Consider the following 21,614-nt stretch of genomic DNA (forward strand, 5'->3'; position numbering starts at 1 on the left):
ATGTTGCTCCAATGAGTGTTATGTAAACATTATAGATAAGGATCATTTTTTAATATCTTTCACTCTTTGGGAAATGGGAATAAAAAAGCTAGAATCATATTTTAGAAGAAGATATTTATTGCTCTCACAGTCAGATACCCTCAAATGGATTTATTTCTATGCATTATTATATCATGTTACCATCAGATGTCACTAGAAGCTGTACTCCTTTAATTTTCCAGAGCAGGTATAAAGAAATATTTCCTTTCAGATCACAGTTTATGACTTCTGGCCCAAGGCCACTACAAAAATTACACAACAAACAGAAAACATGACATTTTCTTCAGAGTAAGGGATGCTGTTAAAATGTGTCTCTGATCAGGGTAGGATGGAATATTTCAGAACTAATTTCATTAAAATGATCATCAGATTGATAGAACTAAATTTAAAATATCTTTAACTCTGTGTGATATTGCTGACAGATTGAATTCATGAATACCTGCAATGCTTATAGAGATTGTAGATGACACAAATATGAGAAGGGGAGTTAACAGAGGGCTTGACAGAATTAATATCCCTAAAAATCTTGGATAGGCTATAACACTGTTCTGAATTTAATAAGATTAAATGTATTAGGGATAAATATAAAGCCTTACACTTGAGTTTAAAAAAAATCATAAGTACAGATGAGGAAAGTATGGCTAAAAACAGTTCATCTGGGGAAAATATTGGGTATTTTACTGGACTACAAACAATATCAATCAAAATAGCATCCCAAAAAAGTTAATGTGGGATGCTACATTAAAAAATACATAGTTGTGCAGGATTCTAATAGATTATCAGCTCTGTGAGGAATGGTACTCTCTTACTTTTGTCTTTATTTCATCAGTTCTTAATGCAAAACTTTTGCAAATAGTAGATAATAAATGCTTGTTGAACAGAAATGAATCACTCTCACAGGTGATAGTATTGATGTATTCTACCTTACTCAAATACATATAGAGTATAATATTTAATTCTTAGTGTCCAATCTTAGTAAGAACTTTGATAAACTAGAAAATATTTAGAAGAGAGTGACCAAAATGGTGAAGGTCCCCAAATCAGGGTATTTGGGAATCTTTTTTTTTTAAACACTTACCTTTTATCTTAACATTGATACCAAGTATCAGTTCCAATGCAGAAAAGTAGTAAAGGGAAGATAATTAATGTTAAGAGATTTAACCAGGATCACATAGCTAAATATTTGAGGTCAAATTTAAACCTAGGATCTCCCATCTCCAGCCTAAGTCTCTACCCACTAAGCAACCCAGCTGTTCCTTATTTTAGGTTCATTTGAAAGAAGTGACGCTGTTTAGCAAAGAGAAGATTCAAGGAGGAAGATACTGAAACTAAATTTATTAGAAGCACTGTTCTGAGGAAGGAGTATATTAATTCACTTTTGCCCTAAAAGACAGGATCAGAATCAGTGGGTTGAATTTGGAAAGAAATAAAGCTAAATTTGCTATAAAATCTTCCTAATGAACAGGGCAGTTCAAAAAATAATGTGCCTTTTATGAAGGTAGTAGATTAATTATCACTGCAATTTTCCAAGGAAAAGATGAATGTTAGCCATCCTGTATATTATATAATTGTTCAAATATCAGATTATTACACTGACTCCAAGATCCCTTTCAACCTTAAGAGGTGAGGAGTTTCAACTATTTAATCTGGAGAAGAAAAATGAACTATTTTATTATTTTATCTTTTAAATGTATTTGTTTGTTTCATGAAAATATCTTGTTAGCTTCCTCCATGTTTTTCCAAAATTAATATTTTTGTCATATCTTATATACATATGCAGAAGTATTCCATCATAATAATATGCCATAACTTGTTTAGCCTTTCCCAAATTGTTGGAAATACCCTCAATGTCCATTTTTTTCCACTACAACCAGAGGGAAAAAAAGAGAAAGAAAATTATATACCATTTTTATGAATGAATATAGATGCAAAAATTCTAAGTAAAATATTAGCCAAAAGGCTACAACAAAATATCAAAAATGATCATACTTTATGACCAAACAGGATTTATACCAGGTTTTCATAGATGTTTTAATATAATGGAAATTATTATCATAATTGATCTTAGCAACAAGTAACAAACAAATGATTGTCTCAGTAGATGCAGAAAAACTTTTGACAAAATTGCACTATTTTACAAGACATTTGAAAAGTTTTTTAGAAGACAGAGCTTGAAAAATAGTAATTTTTCCTTTTTTCCTCTGCAGAACCTAGTACCATTCTGGCACATAGACCCTTAGTAAAAACTTGTTTACTGCCTAGTTGATTGGATTCAGATGACTCCAAAAAACTTTTAATTCTACAATTTTTAACATTCTGTTCAGGGGAAAGACGATAGTATATAATCCTATAGGATTTAGATCCCCAGAAAGGACCCAAGAAATTATTTATATGCCTCATTTAAAAATATAAAGAATGAGAACCACTATCTATTCCTCTACCTTTCCCCATAATCCTATGAAAACCAAGAAGTACACATAAGGAACAAGGCATATTGCAAAGCAAACCCAGAAAACCAAAAAGGGTCCTAAATGGAGCCTAACAAGGAGGTCCTTCAAAGTTCAGCATAGGGTGGTCCCAGAATCCAGTTTCATGGGGGATATAGTGGGAATAGGCTAGTCCAGGGGTAGGGCTCAGATCCAAGAAGGAAATATTTATTTGAAGATGAACTTTAATATAAAAATTAAAATGTCTTCTAAGAACCCTAATATATTTAAGGATCATAGAGAAAGGCAAATATGAGAATCTGAAAGCTTCTTGATGGCTTTTTTTCTTCTTTGGGAGTTCTGAGAGGACAGAAATGGGAAATAAAAGTAACTTTGCTTGGAAAGAAAGGAAGAGAAGTATCTGTCATGTGGAAGTGATGCATAAGATAAGGAGTGTATAAATGTAAAGGAAAGGATTGAGGAGATATGAACCTCATTATTATCTGAGTGATATAGAGGATAAGTAAACATAATTACAACCATACCCCATTATATACACACACACACAATTCTAAAAGTGAAAATGTGCCCTTTCAATTATATACCAGAAATATCAGTAAAATCCACTATGTTTATGTCTATTTTTTAGTTGCAAAGACAGTGATACAAGCAAAAACATATGCTTTTAAATCTCTATAAAGACAAGATCAAGAGAATTACATAAATTAAAATTCTTATTGTAAAATGAATTTAACAGATTCTTCCGTAAGCAGAAAAGGATATTTAAATGAAAGAAAAAATAGAATCTAAAAATAGTTCCCAAGAAATACAATATGTGGGACTTTTAGCAGGAATACAGGACTAGTTCAAAATTAGAAAAACTATTAGCATAACCTAATTTATCAATAATAAAACAACAAAAATCAGGTGATTATCTTAATAAATGGATAAAAGCTTTTGACAAAATACAAAACCCATTCCTATGAAAAACACTAGAGAATATAGGAATAAATGGAACTTTCCTTAAGGTGATTAGTGGTATCTATCAAGAAGTATGAGCAAACATCTGCAATGGGGATAACCTAGAAGACTTCTCTAAGATTAGGAGTAAAATAGCAAAGTCCATTATCAGCAGTGTGATTTAATATTGTACTCGAAATTCTACTGTAGCAAGAAGAGAAGAAAAAGAAACTGATGGAGTAGGTCGTTAAATTATCATTTTTGCAAATGATATAATAGTAGCAAAAAGAATCCTAGAGAATCAACTAAAAATTAGTTGAGCAAATTAACAATTTTGGAAAAGTTGCAGGACACAATATAAACCCACATCAATTAACAGCATTTCTATTTATTATCAACAAAGTCCAGCAGCCAGAGATAGAAAAAGAATTTCCATTTAAAATAACTCAAGTTAAAATAAAATAATTGAGTGTCTACTTGCTAAGGCAAACCCAAGAACATGAACACAATTAAGAAACATCTTTCATATAAATGAAAGATCCAAATAATTGAAAAAATATTATTTGTTCATAGGTAGGCCAAGTCAATATAACAAAAATGACAATTATTTATTCAATATCATGCCAATAAAACCAACCTAAAATATTTTATAGAATTAGAAAAAAGTATAAATTTAAATCAAGAGAATTAATGGAAAAAATCAGAAAGAAGGTGGTCCAGCTGTACCAGATCTCAATTTATACTAAAAGTCAGTACTCATCAAAGCACTCTGGTACTCCCTAAGAAATAGAAAAGTGGATCAATTGAATAGATTAGGTACACAATGCACAGTAACACATGACAATAGTAATTGAGTGATAAACACAAATATCTCAGCATTTGGAACAAGAACTCACTTATTGACAGAAAACTGCTGTGAGAACTGGAAAGCATTTTGCAAAAACTAGGTATAGCCCAATATCTCACATCTTATACCAAGAGAAAGTCAAAATGAAAATGTGATTTTGTTATAAAGATCAATACTATAAGATAATTAGGAGAGTATAGAATAATTTATATAACAGATCTATGGATAACTGAAGAATTTATGATCAAATAAGAGATAGAAAACATGATATATAAAATGGATAATTTTGATTACCTTAAATTCAAGTTTTTATATAAACAAAATCAATACAACAAAGATTAGAAGGGATACAGAAAACTTGGATGTAGGGACTTTTTTATATGTTTCCTTGATAAAGTCTTTATTTCTCAAATATATTGAGGACTGAGTTAAATAAATAAGATCATTCTCCAATTGATAAATCATCAAAGTATATAAACAAGCTCTATTTACATGAAGAAATCAAAGGCATATATAGTTAATTAAAAATGTTCTAAATCACTATTGACTAGAGGAATAGAAATCAAAGCAACTTTGAGGTACCACTTCACACCGATCAGATTGATGTAGGAAAATTGAGACTAATCCATTTTGAGACTAATCCATTGTGAATGGATAGCTATAAAATGGTACATATTTTTGATGCAACAGTATCTTTATTATTTTGTATGCATAAAAGATTTTTAAAAAGGGGAAAGGATCTAGTTGTTTAAAAATATTTATAGAAGCTCTTTTTGTGGTGGCAAAGAATTAGAAACTGAGGTGATGTCCATCAATTGAGGAATGGCTGAACAAGTGACAGTGGTATACGATTGCAATGGAATACTACTGTTCTATAAAAAAATGATGAGAAGGTTTGATTTCAGAAATACCTGGAAAGACACACATGAATACACATACAGTGAAATGAGCAGGACCAGAAAAATAGTGCATACAGTATCATCAATATTGTATGATGGCCAATTATTGTAAAAAATGAAGTTGAACTCTGGACTTCAATCCCCACAAGCCCTTGCTCCACTTACCCAAAATGCTTTGTAATCTCACAGAATTCTCAGATGGGCCGAGATAGAGAAGGGATTTAACCTGATTGCAAAGGCTTTTGTGTCTTTTTTGGACTTCTGTTTTGGAGCAGACGCATCTCTTCCATGATGTGAGATTATCTTGTCTAGGCCTCTCTGGCCTAGGCACGTGTTTTTTTCTTATTCTGTATTTTCTTTAATCGTTAACCTTTAATAAACCTCTAAAAATATAATACTCCTTGCAGAGAGAAACTAATTTCTACCTGCCTCAGTCTCCCCTTAAATTTTAATCTTTACATTATGAAGGGTTTATCTATTCTCAGCAATGTAATTCTGAAAGACTTATCTTGAAAATGCCATACATTTCTAGAGAAAGAACTGAAGGGGTCTGAATATAGGTCAAAGCACACTATTTTTCACTTTACTTTGGGATGGTAGATTTTTTTTTGGCTTTTGTTTTCTTTCACAACATGAGCAAAATACATTGCATGACCCCACATGTAGCAACAAAAACAAATTGCTTGCCATCTCAGGGATAGGGGAGAGATGGAAGAGAGGGAGAAAATTTGGATCTCAAAATTTTTGAAAATGTACATTAAAATTGTTATTATATGGAAAAGTGAACAATAAAATATTATTAAAATTCTAAATAAACACATAAAGATTATTCAAACATGATCTCACATTTTTAAAATTGTTGCTACTTGGTAGGCCAAGACAAGTGAATCACTTGAGTTTGAGATTATTGAATTGCAATAGTCTAAATCAATTGTGTTTCCACATTTCCTGGCACTAATCATGTTCCCCTTAGGGGGATGCTATCAGGTCTCATAATGTAGTATAAACTGACTTAAATGATGTGAGAATTTATTTCATATATACTGTATTAATTTTTATATATTAGGGGAAATGACTGTGAATTCCCATGTCTGAGACCTGGTGAGAGATACCATCTAGTCTGTTGCTTTTTTGTAGTTTCTTTGTCCTTGGGAATCTCAAGGAAAATCTTCCTCTCTGACAGAATCTGGTTATTAAATGAAGGGGAGAAGGGCCTTTTCCTGATTACATGACAGGTCATCTGTGGAGACAGAAAGGGGTAGATCTTTTCATGGACCACCTCTTCATTAGCTATCAATTAAAGATGTCTTGGAATATTCAAGAGAGGGACAGAATAATGAGCTCCTAAAAATCCTATTCATTAAGCTGCCTCAGCTCAGGTTGTCCTTGGTCCCAAGACCTACATCACTTTATCAGTTAGGACATTGCCCTGACAAATAAACCTGTAAGCTTCTATTCTCACCCAAGAATCATCCTCTCAAGAAATTTTAATTATAACAGTGAGAAAGGATCAGGCTCATTATTATCTGCTGAACATCCAGCCTGGGTTAGATAGTCACTGTGACAAGGGAAAGAAAAGAGGAAAAGTGAAGAGAAGAGTCTTATTATCACAACTCAATACTACATTTAATATATAATAGCTAGCATTTATATAACACTTTAACTTTAGCACAGTTTTCTATGAATGAAATCTTATTTTTCCCTCATAATAGCAATAGATGATATTATCAATCCCTTCCAAATGAGGGAAGTCAGGCTGAGAGAGGCATCATGTTCCTTAGGTTCACATAGTGTCTAAGGTGGAATTTGAACTCTGATCTTCTATGGTATTTAATTACTTAAAGGAAAAAATATTCAAATTAGAGGGAGAAATAAACAGCACAACTATAATAGGGGAAGAATCCTATATATTACCCAAAAAATCCAGTAAGTGACAGAAAGTAAAAATGCATTTATAATAAGGAGAGAAGTTGCATAACAGCTGGAAGCCTATCTCAGTGGATAAAATCACTATACAAGTTCATCTACCAGATATTTTTAGAGAAATAGAGTCGGATCTAAATAGTGAAATATTAATTGATTTTAGGCAGACCATGCCAATATACTGAAAAGAAGAATGCTGCCTAAACCATTCATACTACCAAAGTGTGGATTAATTAGAAAAAAATGACATGTAAAAGAAAATAATGTCAAGAATCTTCAGGGTAATAATGAAAAAAGGAGAAATGAGGTCTATCAGCATCAGATTTCATACCACTCTTTGAAGCCATAATTATTAAATCATTTGCACCAGAACAGATTGGGTATATAAGATACAGCAGCAAATAAATGAAATAGAAGATGGTCCAGTATATCCAAATATTCCGTTTTTGGTTTTAAGACTCGCCATTTGAAATTATTTTGGGGAAACTGGAAAGAAGTTTGACAGAAATTAAGTATAGTTGAGCATTTTACATCAAATGATAAGAGAAACTTCAAATGATTTAGTGATATTATAAATTAGTGGAGCACCAAAGAAATTATTACTTATATGTAGGAATAGGAAAAGATTTCACATTCAAACAAATAAGAGAAGACAAAATGGAAATTTAGGATTATTTAAAAGTTAAAAAATGAATGCAGTTAAAATGAGAAGAAACAGTAAATTAAGTGGAAATCTTCGAAGAAAGGGTTTGTTTTTCTCATTAGGAAATTGTTTCTGGATATGCAAGAAACTGATATCAATTTGTAAGACTAAGAATTATTCTCCAAAAGTTAAATGGTCAAAAGATTTGAACAAGTAGTTTTCAAAGGAAGATAGCCAACATATGAAAATTTTTATCTGCTAATAATCAGAAAAAATACCATTTAAAGCAACTCAGAGTTCCCATCTATACTGATTAGATTGGCAAAGATGACAAAAGAAGAAAATGAAATGTGTGGTAAAATAGTATTTTAATTCATGATTGTTGGAGCTGTGAAGTGATTCAGCCATTCTGAAAGTAATATGTAGTTATGACCTCCAAGTCACTATACTGTGAATATCTCTCGACTCACATATAACACAACTAGGTCTGTATGCCAAAGCAATTAAGAAAAGGAAAAAAGGACTCATAAATACAAAAATATTTAGTTTTTTCCCATAGTATTCAAAATGTGGAAACTAAGAGAGTTCCGATGTAGACATTTATTTTGCTAAAAAATTATGATATTGAATATAATGAAATATTAATGTGCCATAAATTTTAACAGTGAATTTTCCATTAAACTATATTTCCTTACCATTGCAATCTTTGTGATCTATATTATTTTGTGGAATGAGACCCATTTTAAAGGTTATACCTTTAAAATACCAAAATAAAGTCATCACTTTATTAAACTATTATATCACAATATAAGTGCATTTCCTGATCTTCCAGTTCATGAAAATTCTATCTTCGTGAACAGATTATATGCTTGTTAGATAATTATCATTATTAGCAAAATCCTTAGAGTTTAAATCTGACTACAGGAGCATCCCATGAGTCAATACAGATATTATTATGGTAATAATTTCCACTTACATAGCTTGAACTTTAGAAGCTTTGGGACCATGCATCATCCAATGTACATCAAATCTATGTAGACAATGTAAAGAGTAAATAGACAACATAAGCAGTACACTCCTAGGGCATTTGGGATTATGATTACTTTTTCTGCCTCCTAAGGGCACCAACTATTGCCGAGATTAAAAGGCATTGCTCTAGTTTTATTGCTGATAACTCATATTAGAGTTTTAAAAATCAGAGCAAAGGATCATATATTTGAGCCTTTACCATACAGTTTACTTTCTTTAAACATAAGTATGTTTAATAGTCACTGAAAATGTTCCATATTACAAAATTATGTATTCCAGCATATTTTTAAAAATGTAAGGCAACACTTTTCCTACATACCACACTTGACATGAGAATTCACTTACTATTTCAGGGGCCTCCTTGCTAGATAAACAAAGCATAAAAATTAAACTTTCTAATATTTTGTATCCCAATGTCCATTCAGATAGATTAAGGTAGGGTGGGGGTACACAGTAGTGTGATTACATTAAAGTAACAGATGATACTTGGGTTTTGTTTATTTATTTTTCTTTTCTTTCTCAATTTCTCAAAAAATCTATTTCTCAATTCATTTTCCCCTGAACAAAATTGTAATGAAGGAAAAGGAATTAGATGTGGTTGTCAAGTTGTTATGGGTTTTTAAAAAGCTACAAATGTCCTAATGAAAAGTTTGTAAAATGAAGTGTTTCAAAAAACAAAGCCTGAAATCACAATCAATAAAGAGAGAAAGTTGAATTTTAGAGTTCATATCGCTGTGTGAGAGAGTAGTATCAGAGCTGCTAGATAGCTGCCCATGAAGCTAAAAAGATATGGGTTCAAATAATGCATCTGACACATAGATTATGACATTGGACAAGTTCTTTAACCTCATAGTACTCTAGGTAACTTTCAGAGAATACAAGTTGCAACAAAGGTACCAAATGGCATTGATAATAAGTTTCTTTATAGAAATGGAATAACCAGTAGATTTTCTTATCCACTAATATGCTTGCATATATGCTATAGAGAAATTTCTGTTATTAATGTTTTCAATATCATCTGTTCTCTCTCCTCCTGGGCAAAGTGAAAAGGTTTAACATCTTTTCCACATAGAACGTTATAAGGATCAAAGAATTTTCTATACAAACCGTAGAAACTGTGTTTGAATGAGGTAAAAAACATCTAACATGGAACAGAGGAAAGTTAACCTGGGTCAAGAGGTTAAAGCACTGAAAAAGATGCTACTTAAAAAAGAAAAGTATATGACTCTACCTATAAAAAGAAATTTAAGCATCTTTAAGAAAAGAAGGAAGTAGGTGCTTTGTAAAGGGAGCAATTACACATTACCCAAGAAAAGGTAGTCAAAGAATCAAAAAGAAAAATATCAGTTGTATATATCAAAAAAAGAACAGAAAAGTAATGGTGATGGGGAATTCTCCATTTAGAAGTTCAAAGACAGATATTTGGCAACCTGGTAACAAAGATAGCAAGGTCTATTGGGTTTATGGAGCAAATAACATTGTTATGGCAGAGACCATATTAATGCTATTAGAAATATATAAATATTATCCAATCTTGATCATTTATGAAGGAATGAATGGTAACGAGAGATGGAACCTTTTGATGCTAAATATGACTATGCTAGTCCAAACCATAGGGGCAAAAAATTGCCTTACTAATAGACAGTAAATGAATAGTTTAAAAAAATAGTATCTGTGAATGGAATTTAGATTTTTGTGATGGTCTAAGGGAAATACTGACTACCCACTCTATCCTACATTTTTTTTAACAAGAAAGTAAAGGAAAGCTGGACATAATATGACATAGACCCTAGATTTTAGAGTAACAGATCCCAAAATGTTCAGAATAATGTTAGGTTTTACATCATACCACAAAGTTGTACAGAAAAACTCATATCAGGAGTAATAGGAAACTGAACTGGGTCCCAATGCCTGTAAATAATGACTCTGGAAAAGTAGTTGACTTATTTTAATTTGCACTATATATTTTCATTGGGCTCGAAACAATTATCATATTTTATAATTAAAATTTCAAATAGAATTCTTTCAAATTAATGAAAACACTTCACAGGATTCATTATTCAAAGTAATTGAGCCCTGGATCTTTTCTTCTTTGTTTTAAAATTTTTTAATGGAAACTAGATGATCATCAATAAAGAAACATTTCAATATGCAAAGAACAAAAAAGATGCTTGAATAAGAAACTGTGAACTTATTTTACATATAATTTGAAAACACAGGAATTATCTAAGAAGATGGATGTGGATGCACAGGGATTTCACCAACCAATTTAGATTTTTAAAAGATATGTTTAGAAGATAAATGTAAAGGCAATTAAAGCAGGATGTATGTAAGAGTATAGCCTAGTTCTATAAAACTAGCATAAAGAGCACTAAATTGCAAAATGAGAGTCACATACACATACATACTCAGAGAGAAAGAGGGAGGTGAGAGAGAGGTAGAGAGAGAGTGAAAAAAGAGAGAGAGAAAGAGAGAGTGAAAGAGAGAGAGAGTGAAAGAGTGAGAGTGAGAGAGAGAGAGAGAGAGAGAGAGAGAGAGAGAGAGAGAGAGAGAGAGAGAGAGTTTTGAAAATTATAGACTATACCAGGTACCTGGTCTTTCATTCTTGGAAAAGTTCTAAAAGAGATGGTTAATGAATGAAGCTATAATTCAAAAGAATGGGGACTTTTGTTGATTCTTATATAATTTGAATTAGATAGTCATTGAAGATCCTTAAGTCTCAAAATCCTGGGTTCCTTTGAAATGACATGGTTTCCATCCCAAAGCCTAATGGACCATGACCTTGATTTATTGGGAAGGAGAATATAGAAGCATACTTACCTCTTACCCTTTAAAGAAGAGCTATAGGACAACAAAATAAACAAGAGGAGAAAGCATTTCCCAATAAAAAGAAATGCAGTAGTGAAATAAGAATAAGAGTAAGTTATTTGTTCTGTCTCTCATGCTTTCTACTTCAAACTTCCCTATGCTAACAGCACAAAATAGCAAAAATCATTGAGAATGATCAAAGAAAAGTGCTATAATTCAAGTGCCTGGCATTTATAATATTTTGGGGGGGAACATGATGAGTGGTTAGTAAGTCGATGAGAATTCTTAAGTACATACTATTTGTCATGTACTGAGCCAAATGCTAGAGATGCAAAAAAGGACAGGAAAAAAAATCCCTGCTCTCAAGAAATCCACAATCTAATGCAGAATGCTATGAACATTATTGTTTTAGAACTCTGGGAAATCCTGGAAGGCAGGGCAGGTTATATATTAGTCATCAGGAGATTCTTTAGATTCAAAATAAACTTACAAGATATTTTTTTAAAGAGAGTTTCTATGATCCAAATACCTGCATGGCAAGATTTAGATATATCATGGCACATGGAAATGAATGCCATAAGTGGCTGGGAAATTATTGCATTAGAAAACAAGCTCTTACTCTGTGCCTCATATTGTGGTCTCTGGTAAGATTCATATGCTTTATTTCTACTGAAATGTATCCATTCATATACCACTCTATTAGCCTGAGGATGCTTGTAGATAGAAAAAATACCCCATGATATCTCTTAAATTAGCATGAATAAATAGGTTGTTCTAACGGAGGCATTGACTATACTGGAGTAAGAAAATGGAGCACAGAGAACAATGAGCTTGAAATGTTGAATCAACAACTATACTAGTTTTGACATTATATTGACATATATAATGGATATTATATCCATTGATGCAATCTGATAGTTAACAGATTTTTGTATTCTGTAACATTAGTAAAATGATATAACTTTATTCTCTAAGCCCATAGTAGGACATAAAAAGAGGTATGTCCACCAAAGGTGATTTCCAAGAGCAAGGAATATGCCTTTCATAGAGCAAAAGAAAAATTCCCTATTGATGAATAAGTTTCCTTAATATTCTTCCATTCTCAGGAAAGGATCTACTCATACAAAAATATTTAGAGAAACTCTTTTTATGGTGGCAAAGAATGGGAAATTGAAGGGATGTCCATCAATTGGGGAATGACTGAACAAATTGTGGTACATGTTGGTAATGGAATACTATTGTGGTATTAGAAATTATAAGCAAGATAAATTTCAGAAAAAGTTGGAAAAATCTGCAGGAACTGATGCAGAGCAAAATAAGCAAATGCTACTCTCCTTCCCTCTTCATTGTTCCATTCCTTCCTAGCTCTGTCAGTGACATTCCATCTTCATTCCATCATATCTACCTCCTTTCCACAAGAAAATTGGACTCTGCAATTTGATATATCCATGGTTTTGATAGGTAAATTTATAATGATCTTACCTAGATACAAAGCTCCATATCATATTCCTAGATATATTCATCCCATGCCATACGATATAACCTCTTCATCCCTGTGACTCCATTTATGTCATCTTCCCTTGTTGGAATGTCATATACTCAGGAGTAGAAAGCTGGTGGCTTGTATTTATAGCCCTTCCACTTATTGCATGGCAGGTGGGTGGCACTATAGATAGAATGCCAGCCTAAAGTCAGGAAATCTCATCTTCTTGAGTTCAGATTTGGTCTCAGATATTTACTAGTTGTGTGACCCTAGACAAATCACTTAATTTAACTTTGTCTCAGTTCCTCATTCGTAAAATGAACTGGATAAAGAAAAGCAAACCAATCCAGTATCTCTTCCAAGAAAACCCTAAAGGTTTTCCCTGAGACAGACTGAAAAGACTGTCAACAGCCAGTTAGCACAGTGCCTGACACAAAGCAAGCCTTTTAAAAAGTTCTATCTCGCTATCTGCTTGTCTTCTGTGTCTATCTGCATGTCTGTCTTTGTATCTGCCTGTGTCTGTTGTTTGTTATCTCTTTATTGTTTCCATCACTGTCCTATCCCTCTATCAATCAATTCATTACAGAGCATACAACCTTCCCTTCAAAGTCATTTTTTTTTTTTTTGCTGATATGAGACAGAATCATCAGCTATACTGTGAAGGAGCCACACAGAAAAACCTCAGTTGCTACCATTTTTTAGTGACCTAAATGAGTTTTTCTGAAAAATAGTCAATTGTTCTGAACTCAGAAGAAGAAAGACCATTACTCCTGGAGTGTCTTATGGCTTACTTCACATTGGCTGGGATCCTCCTAAAAAATCTATCCTACAGGGTTTTTATAAGGATCAAATGTGATAATATGTATTAATATTTTTTCATTAATTTTATTAATGTATTAACAAATAATAATTACAAAGGACAGTGTCTGGCACATTTTAGTGATGAGCCGAACTTGCATTTATTCCATTTTATTTTATTTTATTTGGTCAATTTAAAACATTATTCCTTGGTTACAAAAATCATATTCTATTCCTCCCTCCCCTCCCCCTGCCCTTACCATTGCCAATGCACAATTCCACTGGGTATTACATGTGTCCTTCATCAGAACATATTTCCATACTGTAGATGTTTGCACTAGGATGTTCCTTTAGGGTCTATATCCCCAATCATATCCCCCTCAACCCACATAATCAAGCAGTTGCTTTTCTTTGGTGTTTTCACTCCCACAGTTTTTCTCTGAATGTGGATAGTGTTCCTTCTCAGAGATCCCTCCAGGTTGTTCATGATCACTGCATTGCCACTAATGGAGAATATCATTACATTTGATTGTACCACAGTGTAGCAGCCTCTGTGTATAATGTTCTCCTGGTTCTGCTCCTTTTGCTCTGCATCACTTCCTGGAGGTTATTCCAGTTCCCATGGAATTCCTCCACTTTATTATTCCTTTGAGCATAATAGCATTCCATCACCAACATATACCACAATTTGTTCAGCCATTCCCCAATTGAAGGGCATCACCTCATTTTCCAATTTTTTGCCACCACAAAGAGCACAACTATGAATATTCTTGTACAAGTGTTTTTCCTTAATATCTCTTTGAGGTACAAACCCAGCAGTGCTATGAATGGATGAAAGGGCAGACATTCTTTTAGTGCCCTTTGGGCATAGTTCCAAATTGCCCTCCAGAATGGTTGGATCAATTCACAATTCCACCAGTGGTGCATTAATGTCCCGATTTTGCCACATCCTCTCCAACATCCATTAATTTCCTTTGCTGTCATGTTAGCCAATCTGCTAGGTGGGAGATGGTAACTCAGAGTTGTTTTGATTTGCATCTCTCTGATTACAAGAGATTTAGAAGACTTTTTCATGCGCTTCTTAGTAGTTTTCATTTATTTAACCGAAAATTACCTGCTGTTTATGTCCCTTGCCCATTTATCAATTGGAGAATGGCTTGATTTTTTTTGTACAATTGATTTAGCTCTTTGTAAATTTGAGTAATTAGACCTTTCTCAGAGCATTTTGTTATGAAAGTTGTTTCCCAATTTGTTGCTTCCCTTCTCAATTTGGTTGCATTGGTTTTGTTTGTACAAAAACTTTTTAATTTTATGTAATCAAAATTGTTTATTTTACATTTTAAGATACTTTCTATGTCTTGCTTGGTTTTAAAGTCTTTCCCTTCCCACAGGTCTGACATGTATATTATTCTGTGATCAGCTAATTTATTTATAGTTTCCTTCTTTATGTTAAAGTCATTCACCCATTCTGAGTTTATCTTGGTGTAGGGTGTGAGGTGTTGATCCAAACCTAATCTCACCCACACTGTCTTCCAGTTTTCCCAGCAGTTTTTGTCAAATAGTGGGTTTTTGTCCCAGAAGCTGGGCTCTATGAGTTTGTCATATACTGTCTTACTGGGGTCACTTACCCCAAGTCTATTCCACTCATCCTCCTTTCTGTCTCTTAGCCAGTAGCAAACTGTATTGATGACCACTACTTTATAATAGAGTTTGGGATCTGGGACTGCAAGGTCACATTCCTTTGTATTTTTATTTCATTATTTCCCTGGATATCCTTGACCCTTTGTTCTTCCAAATGAACTTTCTTAGGGTTTTTTCTAAGTGAGTAAAAAAAAATTTGAAATTTCAATGGGTATAACACTAACTAAAAAAATAAGCTTGGGTAGGATGGTCATTTTTATTATATTGGCTCATCCTATCCATGAACAGTTAATATTTTTCCAATTCCTCAAGTCTAGTTTTATTTGCGTGGAGAGTGTTTTGTAGTTGTATTCATATAGTTCCTGTGTTTGTCTCAAGAGATAGATTCCTAAGTATTTTATTTTGTCTAAGGTGATTTTGAATGGGATTTCTCTTTCTAATTCTTGCTGCTGAGCTGTGTTGGAAATATATAGAAATGCTGATGACTTATGTGGGTTTATTTTGTAACCTGCAACTTTGCTAAAATTGTTGATTATTTTGACTAACTTTGATTCTCTAGGATTCCTTAAGTAGACCATTATATCATCCACAAAGAGCTATAGCTTGTTCTCCTTCTTGCCTATTTTAATGCCTTCAATTTCTTTTTCTTCCCTAATTACTACTGCTAGTGTTTCTAGTACAATGTTAAATAATAGAGGTGATAATGGGCATCCTTGTTTCACTCCGAAATTATTAGGAATGCATCTAGTTTATCCCCATTGCAGATGATGTTAGATGATGGTTTTAGATATATACTTTTTATTATTTTTAGGAACGACCCTTCTATTCCTATGCTTTCTAGTGTTTTTAATAGGAATGGGCGTTGTATTTCATCAAAGGCTTTTTCTGCATCTATTGAGATAATTATGTTATTTTTGTCTGTTTCTTTGTTGATATGGTCAATTATGTGGATGGTTTTCCTAATATTGAAACAGCCCTGCATTCCTGGTATAAATCCTACTTGATCATAGTGAATGATCCTCCTGGATCGCTTGCTGGAGTCTTTTTGCTAGTAGACTATTTAAGATTCTTGCATCGATATTCATTAGGGAGATTGGTGTATAGTTTTCTTTCTCCGATTTTGATCTGCCTGCCTTCAGAATCTGTACCATATTTGTGTCATTAAAGGAATTTGGTAGACCTCCCTGTGAATGTTTGATAGAATTCACTTATGAATCCATCAGGCCTTGGGGATTTTTTCTTAGGGAGTTCTTTGATGGCCTGTTGCATGTCTCTTTCTGATATGGGATTATTTAAGAATTCTATTTCTCCTTCTGTTAGTCTAGGCAATTTATATTTTTGAAAATATTCATCCATATCACCAAGATTGACATATTTCTTGTCATATAGTTGGGTAAAGTAGTGTTTAATGATTGCCTTAATTTCCTCTTCATTTGCAGTGAGGTCCCCCTTTTCATCTTTGATGCTGTTAATTTGCCTTTCTTCTTTCCTTTTTTTTAATTAGATTGACCAGTACTTTGTCTAGTTTGTCTGTTTTTTCAAAGTACCAGCTTCTAGTCTTGTTTATTAGTGCAATAGTTCTATTACTTTCAATTTTATTTATTTCTCCACCTAATTTTTAGGATCTCTAGTTTGGTTTTCTTCTGGGGGTTCCTAATTTGTTTGCTTTCAAGTTTTTTGATTTGCATTTCCAATTCATTGATCTCTGCCCTCCATAATTTGTTAATATATGCACTCAAGGATACGAATTTTCCCCTGAGTACTGCTTTGGCTGCATCCCATAGATTTTGAAAGGATGTGTCATCATCGTCAATTTCTTCAATGAAATTATTAATTGTTTCTATGATTTGTTCTCTAATTGATTTTGGAGAATCAAATTATTTAATTTGCAATTAATTTTTATTTGTTGCTCCATGTACCCTTCCAGATGATTATTTTTATTGCATTATGATCTGAAAAGTTTGAATTTATTATCTCTGCTTTTATGCATTTGTTTGCCATGTTTTCATGACCTAGTATGCTCAATCTTTGTGAATGCACCATGTACTGCTGAAAATAAGGTATATCCCCTTTTGTCCCTATTTATTTTTCTCCATATAGCTATTAACTCTAATTTTCTAAGATTTCATTCACATCTTTTACCTCTTTCTTATTTATTTTTTTATTTGATTTATCTAAATTTGATAGTGGTAGGTTCAGGTCTCCCACTATATAGTTTTACTATCTATTTCTTCCTTCAATTCCACTAGTTTCTCCTTTAGAAATTTGGATGCTATACCATTTGGTACATACATGTTGAATACTGATATTCCCTCATTGTCTATACTCCCTTTTATCAGGATGTATTTACATTCCCTATTCCTTTTAATCAGATCTATTTTTACTTTGGCTTTGTCAGATATCATGATTGTGACTCCTGCCTTCTTTCTATCAGTTGAGCCCCAATACGTCTTGCTCCAACCTTTAATGATAACCTTGTGAGTATCTATCCACCTAGGTTTGTTTCTTGTAGACAACATATGGTAGGATTTTGGAATCTTATCCAATCTCCAATTTTCATTTTATGGATGAGTTCATCAAATTCACATTCAAAGTTATGATTGTCACTTTTATATTCCCTAGCATTTTGATATCCTCTCCTAGTTCTGTCCTTTCTTCTTTTGCTATATCCTTTTAAACCAGTGGTTTACCTTTAATCAATCCCCCTAATCCCCTCCCTTAACATGCTTCCCTTTCTGGCCCCTTCCTTTTTGTTCCTTTCTTGTTTTTTTAGGGTCTGTTAAGTTCCCTCCTCCTCTCTTTTCCTCCCTTTTTGTACTCCCTCACCCCTACCCTCCTTAGTTTTCCCTTTTCAATTTCCCTGTAGGATAAGATAGAATCAAGACCCCAATGGATCTAGATACTCTTCCCTCTCAGAATTGATTTCACTGAGAGTAAGGTTTAAGTATTACCTATTAGTACTCTCTTCCTCTCTTTCTTATGAGAGTATTCTTCCCCTCCCTTTCCCATGTGTATCTTTGTGTAATAAAGATTATCCTATTTATTTTATTTCTTCAAGTATTTCTTGGTGCCATCTTTGATTCCCCCCCTTCCTTTTTTTATTTTGTATATCATCTTATAGCATTTAATACTCCAATCTCTTCCTGTGAATGATTCTTCTAATTACTATAATAGTGAATATAATTTTTGAGAATTACAAATAACATTTCCCCAATATATTAATGTATATAATTTGATCTAATTTTAGCCCTTAAAGAAGAAAGTTTGAATAAAAAAGAGTATTTCCCTTTTTTCTCTCTTTTTTATTTACTTTTTCATGTTTCTCTTGATCTTTGTGTTTGAAATTTTCAACTTATTTCTTGTCTTTTCTTTACAATTACTTATAAATCTTCTATTCTGTTGAGTGCCCATACTTTCCCCTGGAAGTATATAGGCAGTTTTGATGGATAGGCGATCCTTGGTTGAAGACCCAATTCTCTTGCCTTTCTGAATATCATGTTCCAAGCCTTGAGGTCCTTTAGTGTGGAAGCTGACAGGACTTGTGTGATCCTGATTGGTGCTCCTTGGTATCTGAATTGTCTCTTTTTGCCTTCTTGTAGAATTTTCTCCTTAGTTTGAAAGCCCCTGAATTTGGCAGTTACATTCCTGGGAGTTGTCTTTTGAGGATTTCAATGTCTATTTTGCCCCTTGTATAAGAACATCAGGGAAGTTTTCTTGGATAATTCCTTGTAGTATGATGTCAAGATTTCTGTTTATTTCTGGCTTTTCAGGTAGACCAATGATTCTCAAATTGTCTCTTCTTGCTCTGTTTTTTTAATCTGTCATCTTCTCAGTGAGCTATTTTATGGTTTTTTTCCCCTATTTTGTCAGTCTTTTGACTTTAGTCTATTAATTCTTGCTGTTTTGCAAGATCATTGTCTTCCAGTTGCCTAATTCTGATCTTTAAAGACTGGTTTTCCTTTTTAGTTTGGTCTATCCTCCTTTTTGTGGCTTCCAGCTGTTTCTCCAATTGGGAGTTCTTGTCCTTTAAACTGTTATTTTCTCTTTGAACTATTTCCCATTTTTCTTGCCAGAAAGCTTCCATCTTTTTTACAAGCTCCAATTTAAATTCCTTAAGAGCTTGTGGACAATTCCCTTTTTTGGAAAGTTTTGGGCTTATTTGAATTTTCTCCTCTATTTCCTCTGTAGCCTGGTCAACCTCATCTTCTTGTTTTTCAGAAATTTCCATGGTCAACCTCATCTTCTTGTTTTACTTGGTGGAGGGATGTTGTTGCTCCTGGACACAATTTGCCACCACGGTGGAGGTTTTTCCTTCCCTTTTTAGTCAGACATTTGAGTGAGATGGGCAGGCTCTCTGTGTATAAAGTTAAGGAACAAGGATTTTGCCTGAGGCAAGCTCTCAAATTTCTGCAGTTTCTGCTGTTTGCTACCCTTCTCTGTGCTATCTTCCCACGAGCACCCACAGTATATGCTCCTTAGCCTGCTGGGGTTTCAGGTGTAGCTGCTCTCAGGGGTAGGTCTTTGGTAGTCTTAGTCAGCTCCCAAGGACCTAGAGGTTCCCCTTACTCACTCTAGAGGTACTCCCTGCTCACTCGCTGATTCTGGAGTGTGCTGGCTCTGACTCTGGCTCTGGATTGGGGGAGGGTAGATCATCTTGCATTTTGATGGGAGCTTTTTCACCACCTTATAATGTGGAAATGTCCTAATCCCACATACCTTCAATGCTGGGCCCTTCTGTAGAGTCCCTTTGTTCTCATAAATTTTTTTTTGTCTTTTGAGGTAGTCTATATTGGTGGGTGCTGAGGAGAAGATGAGCCTTGCATTTAGACTGCTGCCATGTTTACCCAGTAGTCCCATTAATTTAATTTAATTTATTTTATAGCATATATTATATAACCAATTCATCTTATATAATCCTTTATGTAGTATATGTAACTATAATGTTAGAAAGATTAATCTCAGTTGTTAATTAGCTGTGACATATAAGGAGAGAGTTAGCTTAAGAGCTCTTTTTATAAACCTTCTTATGTTAAGTATACACCTTTACTAATTCCTGATTCTGGATATAGATTACAGATGTAATAATTCAGTTGGTCATAAAAGAAGGAATTTATTACCCATATATGCTTTTATAGTTATGTATGTCAATAGAAGGGTCCTCAGATTTTATAACTCAAAGAGACAACTTTTTCTTTATTTAAGTTTCTTTTTGTGAGTTATCTGTGAATATTAGTTATATAAGATCAGTAAATCTCTTCCTAAAATCATTGACTGAGGATATTAGTGACAGATCAATAGAATGCTTGGATCTAGTACTAGAATTTATCAACTATAAGCTAACATATTTTGAATATTTGTATTTGTAAATCAATGATTTGTATAAATGTCAAAAGCCTATGAAAACAAACTGTGAACATCCACAAGATGTCATCACATTCTGAGTGTAATGAAACCACTGGATGTGTATGCCTACAAATAAAGTCAATTGTAGTTCAGATTTTGGCCCAGTTTTATTTATTTCTTAGAATACTTACTTAAATGATAGTTCACTCCTCAGCCCTTTCCTTGCTTACTAGAACACAAAGTGATGGAGAGGCAATTATTCACCTGGGATTTAGGTAGACAGCAAAGTTGAGGAGAGTAGGTACAGAAATGATATGCTGACCACTCCTAAGTGAAATGCAGGAGAATAGGAATTAGCCAGATGAACAGAGTATAGATTAGGAAGAAATTGCCAATGTCTGATTGATTAGAGGCCTGGTGTCTATTCCACTAGCCTTTTGCTTCCTTGCTACATCCATCTCAATGTGTAATTTAAAACCATGTACCTTTGCAAATACATATCTCTGTGCCTTTACTTTTTAAAATCACTATTAAATACATAGCAATTTACAGTGATTCTTATCCAAACCTATTAGTGGATGATTTAAGATTGAGAGAGAAAAATGAGGTTTTTTTTCTAGTTTAAGCTGTCTAAGGGGGATGAGAGTATGAGAGAATGAGATTGAAGGACTGTGGCATTTTTGTGATAAACCAATGTTTATTCAAACATTAATATGTAACCAGTGGCTAAATGGAGAAATATAAGTAGTAGGCAAAGTGGTGCACATTGCTATGG

At 33.3% G+C, this 21,614-nt stretch overlaps 1 long non-coding RNA gene across 2 annotated transcripts in view; it reads right to left on the reverse strand.

Moving 5' to 3' along the window:
* LOC103105823 (uncharacterized) overlaps positions 1-21,614 on the reverse strand; it is a 100,787-nt gene that overhangs the window by 16,505 nt on the left and 62,668 nt on the right. Inside the window, exon 5 of one of the 2 annotated variants that reach the window (XR_467009.3) lies at positions 8,714-8,767. The exons of the other annotated variant lie outside the window; for it this stretch is intronic. This is a non-coding gene — a long non-coding RNA (uncharacterized LOC103105823). The remainder of the gene's footprint in view (positions 1-8,713; positions 8,768-21,614) is intronic. 2 annotated transcript variants of the gene reach the window in all.

The sequence above is a fragment of the Monodelphis domestica genome, chromosome 4 (genome assembly GCF_027887165.1).
Source record: "Monodelphis domestica isolate mMonDom1 chromosome 4, mMonDom1.pri, whole genome shotgun sequence".
Classification (NCBI taxonomy): domain Eukaryota; kingdom Metazoa; phylum Chordata; class Mammalia; order Didelphimorphia; family Didelphidae; genus Monodelphis; species Monodelphis domestica.